The 7,610-nt window shown below is 41.6% G+C and overlaps 1 protein-coding gene across 8 annotated transcripts in view; it reads right to left on the bottom strand.

Moving 5' to 3' along the window:
- The window catches only part of Pld1 (phospholipase D1), a 208,105-nt gene that overhangs the window by 130,619 nt on the left and 69,876 nt on the right, over positions 1-7,610 (bottom strand). Inside the window, exon 1 of one of the 8 annotated variants that reach the window (XM_015494266.1) lies at positions 5,463-5,473. The exons of the other annotated variants lie outside the window; for them this stretch is intronic. The gene's annotated coding sequence lies outside the window, so the exon portion shown is untranslated. Of the gene's footprint in view, positions 1-5,462; positions 5,474-7,610 lie in introns of those variants that run through there. 8 annotated transcript variants of the gene reach the window in all.

The following is a 7,610-nucleotide window of genomic DNA, read 5'->3' as shown; positions in this document are numbered from 1 at the left end:
CCAAAAAAGTCCCCCAATGAGCAGCTCCGTGGTCTGAAAGGGCAGGGAAACAGCCCAATGAGCATCACCGCAGAGGAGCCAATCAGCTAGATGTTGCTGGGGCCACTGTGAGCCAATCATCAGCCAGCAGCTGGAAGTTTGCTGGCAGCTGGAAGTTTGCTGGGGCCCCTTCGGCTGTGGCTCTCAACAATACAGAACATTTTTTTAGCAAACAAACTTGACGTTCCCTAAAGTAAAATCATAAATGTGGATTTAAGCACTAAACTCAGTCTCTAGTGATGTAAGTCTTGGATAAATATTTTTTTAATTTAGTTGACTTAGAACAAAGTAAATAGCATTACCATATTTTACTTTACAGACTATATATTTTGAGAAAAATAACACAGGTTTTTTAAAAACCTCTTGACATTTGTTTGGATTTTTAAATTTTAAAAAATCACTTCCATAAATACCCATGGAGGGCTTATTATGTACCGTGCTCAGAAAGTTAGAAATCAGAGGTGTAGGAGGCAGGTTGAATGACCTGTGATGATTCTGTGCTCACAGTCACTGTAACGTGAGGCTACCACCAGCTCCAGAGGGTAAGGGTTCCCCCCTGTAAACTGGAAATAGGGCCATCTAGATCTACACTCTTAGGAAGCTTCGAGAAGTGATGTGGTAATGGATGAATATCCAAGGTGATCTGCATTGCCAGTTACCACCTTTAATTAAAAGGTGACCCCTGGAAGGTGAGTTTCCTTCATTTCGGTATTCTTCGGGGCTAGCCTGCTACATGGTACTCGAACTGTCATCTCATTTAGCTCCTAAAACTGAAGTGTGGTCTAGCAGCTGTCTTTCCAACTGGGCTATTTCATGAATGGGGTCCTCCCATTCAACAAGTCCTGCCATTTCTGGACTATCCCACACAAATTGTAGAGAATCCAGTACGCCTCCCCTGCAAACCCAATCAGGGATGGTGGTCACCAGTCAGATTCAGATGCCACTCCTTTCTTTGCCCAGCTCCTTGGCCTCACCCTTTATTGTCTCCCGGGTTACACATTTCCTTCTTTATACACTCATGCACTGTCACTTGTTTCCACTACAATGGCTCCTGCTTCCTTTGGGGTCCAGTTAGTTTTGTGACTTTGATGACACCAACTAGTCCACAGCCACACCCAAAAATAAATGTGCACTCATGCACAGCATTTTGCATACATTTTTGTAGGTCTGTGGTTGTCTTAGGTTAAAAAGCCCTGTCCCCTGAGTTGCGCTCATGTTCTGATGTGCCGACACACCGTCTTCCCATAAGACAGGGACATTCCTAGGGTAGGAGAGTCAGCCCCATGGCCATTCACCACAGACACCTTGCTGAGCACCTGCTCAGCAAATATTTGTCATTCAGTCAATTAATCAGTGAGCTGTCCACAGAGAAACCTGTCAGCTGCAGGTTGGTCAATGCAGAACACAAAGAGGTATTGTTCCCTTCAGATCCCACAGATGCTCAGATGTGACTGGCTGCTGGTTGAAAGAACCCCTGAGAGAAGCATGACATGAAAGAGATAGGCGTCCAAAGCCATCACAACTAACACAGCAAACTGCTACCAGAGTGTGGTGAGCCAGGCTTTTGCCCAGGGCTTCTCATGCATCATCCCAGGTAATCCTGACAATGACTTCATAAGGGTGTTCTACCATTATTCCCACTTTGTAGATAATGAGACAGGTTGACCCAGGTGTCATAGAGTCAGTAAGGCAGCTCTCAGCCAAGGGCTGGCTGATCTGCAAGCCACCGGCCTGTTTACCCCCCTTCCACTTGTCTCTGTGCCGAGGTAAAGAGATGCTGTGCTGTGGAGTCACATAGCCCCTCTCCTGCCCCTAGCCAGGGAGTCCAGCTTGCTATTACAGGTGCGGTTCTAAGAGACAGCAATGATTCTCAAGCATTACCCTCCTGCTGAGCTCCACATCTAATCTGATCTCAGGACCCCAGAGCCCTGCAGTCTTCCATTTATTTATCCTTCCCTCTGGTTTCAGATCAAATCCTCCATTTGGTCTAAGAGTGATATTGCTTTTCTCCCCAAGGGGTTGCGGTCAGAGATGATGGCATTAAATCTGGATTCCCGGTGCCCACAGGCCTGAAGTTAGGAGTCATGTTCTCACTTTTCACTAGCTAAAAACAAAAACAAATCTATGGTGACATAAAGCAGGATGTTTACATGGTTCTTAAACTTTCCATCATATCTGTCACTAGTGAATTTCAACTAGTTTGGTATGTCATTCAGGTACTTCTAATAATGATCTTTATGGCCATTTAATAGTAACCTGAGAAATTGGGGCAGCGTTATGACACAGAAGTGCATGTCATTGAGATGTCATTTTTTGTAGAAAAGACAACCTTCTACCCAGCTGTTTCCCCACCTAGTACTGAATTAGGACCTAACTGATGTCATCTTTGCACAAGTTTCTCCTTTCCTTTGCTTTCCTCTCTCTCCCTCTCCCTTTCCTTTCCTTTCCTTTCCTTTCAACAGTACTGGGGAATGAATTCAGGGGTACACTACCACTGAGCTACACCCCTAGCCCTTTTTATTATTTGAGACAGGGTCTCACTAAGCTGCAGAGGCTGACCTCAAACTTGCCATCTTCCTGCCTCAGCTTCCCAAGCCATTGGGATCACAGGTATGCACCACTGCACCTGGCTGCTTGAGTTATTTCTTGATTCATATGATTTTCCTTGAATCCCTTGACTTCCTTGGGTGGGCTTTTAGAAACATCCAAGGCCTCTGTTATCTGGCATGAGCTTTCTTACTAATTTTTTTTTTTTTTTGATACATCCTAGAACTGAATATCACCCTCTTTGTACCATCTGCTCTAGTTAATCTGTCATCTCTCTGAATTCAGGCTTTGTTTTTAGAGGCACAAATGAGTGTTAAGGGAAATTGACATCTACTTCAAATATTGGTGATTAGGCACATCCTGCACCAAAAGGCACATGACATGCATCATATGTATTACTTCCTAATCCTCACAGCAATCTCCTTTTGGAATCCAGGATACAGAGCCACAGCAGCACACTGGGCTGCACCATTGTGTGTGGAGGGACTGGTTCCAGTGAGTGGGCCTCCCTCATGCGCTCAATCCCAGCAGCCTCTCTGGCCTCTGCTTATGGAAACCACTGGTCAAAGCCACTCTCACCCTAACACCACCAGCACGTCACCCTCCCCCTGGGTGAGGGCAGGGCACAGCATGGAACACAGCTCCATGTTTCACTGACCTCTGTGAAAGGCAGTGTCACAGCTGCTTTCTTGGGACACTAGTAGTTAGGCAACACACTCCCTTGCATTCTTCCCTGTCTCTCTTCTCACTTCGGAGGCTCTAGATATAACTACTCCCATGAAGCCCACCATGTAACTCTTATTCAGCTCTAGGCAGGAAACCTGAGCTAGCATGGGGCTGGAACCAGGATTCCTGAGCCTGTGTTTTTTCCACTGAACTATCCTGCTCCTGCAAATATCCATTTTGTGTTGAAGTTACAATAATAACCAAAAAGAAAATTGCATCATGCTTACAGTGTGCCAGGCAGGAATCCAGGTACTTTGAGCACATTAATCCTGCCTAGTCTGACAACAGACCTATCCAGTGGTTGCTATTCTTATCCCCTTTTTTATAAGCAAGGAAATAGAAGGCACAGACAGGTTAGGTTAGGTTATGTTTGGATATGAGGTGTCCCCTAAAGCTCCTGTGTAAATGCAGGAATATTCAGGGATAAAATGATTGGATTGTGAGAGCTATAACCTAATCACTCCATCCTGGTTTGAATGGACTGACTGGGAGGTAACCATAGGACTGGGGTTGGCATGGTGTGGCTGGAGGAAGTGGTTCACTGGGTGTGTACCCTGAAAGGGTACAAACTCCCTGCGGCCCCTCCCCCTCTATATCTGCTTCTTGGCTCCCCTGAGCTGAGCATCTCTTCTTTGCTGCCACCCTTCTGCCATGACATACAGCCTCACCATGAGCCTAGAGGAATTGAGTCAGGGCGGCCACCACAGAGTAAACCTCTGAAACCATGAGCCAAAATAAACTCTTCCTACTCCAAGTTGTCCTTGTCAGATATTTTGATCACAGTGATGAAAAACTAATTAACACAGGTGACTTGCCCAAGGTCACACAGCCACCTGAGGAGAGTCAGCTACCTGGTTTGTTCCTGTTTTTGTCTTGACTAGTCATCTGAGAAAAATCACTTTAGTTAGTGCTCAGCTTCCTCATCTAAAACCTGAAAAGAAAAACATCTGTTTTACATGAATATGCAGTTATCTGTGTGGAGGGCTTTATTAAACAATATTACCCAGAAAACTCCTCTCTCAGCATTATTATATGTTAGAGAAAGAAAAAATCCAGAACCTTCTAAGCAACTCCACCCAGAAGATGAAAACCAGCCCCAATGCCAGATATGTAGATAAGGAATGTGCGCCAACACAGAAGCCTTCTTCCCATCTCTCTTAATGACAACGCACATGTGAATGTGTGTTTGAAGAGAAAACAAGGAAAGGCCACTCCTAATTTTAAAACTTGATAATAAGTTTATTAGGTATGAGTGAGAGACTTTGCCAACCGCTGGGTTGACTTCAATCAATAAAATCTCAGTGGGGGGGGATATTCTTTATAGAAAAAGACTGATAAGGAAAAAAACTGATTAGACTTCAAAAAATCATATCCTTCAATGTTAAACGAATATTCGATGTAGTATAGCCAGTGAAAGAACATTCACATACGTGACTCAGGAGAGGACATTAACTGCATGGACACTTTTAGGAACAACTTTATTCTGGTTGATAAACTGTGCTAAGCAAAGTGAGAAAAATGTTTCTCTTTAAGGCACACTGAGACCACCACTGATTCCGTGAGGGAGCAATAAATGTCAAGGTAAAGATTTTCCCCAATAGGGTTCATCTGTATGAAAATGACTGAAAGAAAAACTTTTCTTTACTGGTTCCTAATAGTAAAGAAAAACTGTTCTGGAGTACAATGTTACTGGTAAGAACTCACATGATCAAGAAACTATAGATATTCAAGAGTTTTAGTTCCATCATTCCACTATTATTGTTTATTTTTCTTAAAACAGGTCTTGCTCTTATGACAGTAGTCCCACTTAGCCAGAAGAACTTTCATTCCTTCATATAGACTTTATCACTAAAATTTTTCTCAGATGCTGTTCACAACACCTGTAATGCCAATGACTCAGAAGGCTGAGGTGGGAGGATTGCAAGTTTAAGGCCAGCCTCATCAACTTAGCAAGACCCTGTCTCAAAATAAAAATGGCTGGGGGTGTAGCTCAGGAGTAAAGCACTCTGGGTTCAATCTCCAGTACTGGAAAAAAAAAAAAAATCTTCCTGGGTATCTAAAATCTGATTCCTCCCTCTCATTTCCCTTCAAAGCAATGGGCAAGTAAGTCTCATTGGGGTGTGTTTATGAAGCACAGTGTTTTCAATAACCCACGAGACAAATCAATGGATGTGTAACTGATGTGATTCTGCAATTTGTATACGGGGTAAAAATGGGAGTTCATAACCCACTTGAATCAAAGTGTGAAATATGATATATCAAGAACTATGTAATGTTTTGAACAACCAACAATAAAAAAATTAAAAAAAAAAATAACCCACGAGACGGCCCTCAGGCAGAACAATTCACTTCCCCTATGAGAAGAATTAAGTTGGCAGAGGCACAGATGTAATCAACTCCAGACATTCTCCAGGGCTAGTTGGTGCTCATATTTTGTCACAAGTGCTAGTAGACATAGCAAAATCTCAATTTTTAAATCATTTTCATAATTACAAAATAATGTTTGTAGAGGCAGCATAGTACCATGGTAGGTATGTGACTTTGAGTCAAATAACCTGAAATCTGATGTTCCTTAGGCTGACACAGTTGCTTATATCTAAGTGTCAGTTTCCCAAGGTGTAAAATAGAGCTTCAGGTACATCAAGTACACCCCCCCAACCCCGCCATTAACTTCTGGAAATAAAATAGGTTAAGTGAATAAGTATGACCCCCTTCTACTACAAAGACAGGATTGCTGAATAAATTGTAATTACTTTTAGAAAATATGTAGTCAAGGATAATAGCAGTTGTAGCAACAGAAACAATAATGAAGGAGGAATGCCAGTGTCCAAGAAAACAGAAACGAGCTAAAGTCAGGTGGATGCACTGGAGCTGAAGCTGGAGGGGCCCGGGAGGTCTTGGGCTTGGATAAAAGTTTGGGTTTACAGTTCTGTTACCCCGAATGACTGTTAGGAGACATGATTCCAAGACTATGACAGCATCCGCACATCAGAGAAAACATTTGGCCTTTGGTTTTTTAGGATTGGCTTATTTCATTTAGTTCCATTCACTTATCAGTAAATGCTATCGTGTCATTCTTCTTTAAAGCTGGGGAATATTCCATTGGGTATATATACTACATTTTCTTTATCCATTCATTTGTTGAAGGGTATAGAGGTTGGTTCTACAATTTAGCTACTGTGAATTGAGCTGCTATAAACATTTATGAGCTGCTATAAACATTTATGAGGATTTTGAGTCCTTTGGATATATACTGAAGAGTGGGATAACTGGGTCAAATGGTGGTTCCTTTCCAAGTTTTCTGAGGAATCTCTGTACTGCTTTCCAGAGTGGTTGTACCAATTTGCAGTCCCACCAGCAATGTATGAGAGTAACTTTTTCCCCACATCCTTGCCAACATTTATTGTTACTTATATTCTTGATAATTGTCATTCTGACTGGAGTAAGATAGGATCTCAGTGTAGTTTTAATTTGCATTTGCCTAATTACTAGAGATGTTGAACATTTTTTCATATATTTGTTGACTATTCGTATTTCTTCTTCTGGGAAGTGCCTGTTCAATTCCTTTGCCCATTTATTTATTGGGTTATTTGTTTTTGGGGTGTTAAGTTTTTGAGTTTTTTATATATCCTGGAAATCAATGTTCTAATTAAGGTACAAATGGCTAAGATTTTCTCCCATTCTATAGGTTCTCTCTTCACATTCTTGATTGTTTCCTTTTCTGTGAAGAAGCTTTTTAGTCCCATTTATTGATTCTTGGTTTTACTTCTTGCACTTTAGAATCTTATTGAGGAAGCTGATTCCTAAGCCAACGATAGAAAGTTAGGCCTATATTATCTTCTAGTAAGTGCAGAGTCTCTGGTCTAATGCCTTGGTCCTTGATCCACTTTGAGTTTTGTGCAGGGTGAGAGATAGGGGTTAAATTACATTCTGCTCCATATGGACTTCCAGTTTTCCCAACACCATTTGTTGAAGAGGCTATCTTTTCTCCATTGTATGTTTATGGCACCTTTGTCTAGTATGAGATTACTGTATTTATGTGGGATTGTCTCTATGTCTTCTATTCTGTTCCATTGGTCTTCATGTCTGTTTTGGTGCCATTACCATGCCGTTTTTGTTACTATACCTCTGCAGTATAATTTAAGGTCTGGTATTGTGATATCACTTATCTTAGTAAGGATTGCTTTGGCTATTCTATTTTTTCAAATGAATTTCATGACTTCTTTTTCTATCTCTATTAAAAAAAAAACAAAGGCTGATTTTTTTTTTTTTTTTTTTTTTTTTTTTTTTTTTTTTTT

The sequence above is a fragment of the Marmota marmota genome, unplaced genomic scaffold, assembly GCF_001458135.2.
Source record: "Marmota marmota marmota unplaced genomic scaffold, marMar, whole genome shotgun sequence".
NCBI lineage: Eukaryota > Metazoa > Chordata > Mammalia > Rodentia > Sciuridae > Marmota > Marmota marmota.
This window is presented reverse-complemented; position numbering and strand designations above follow the sequence as displayed.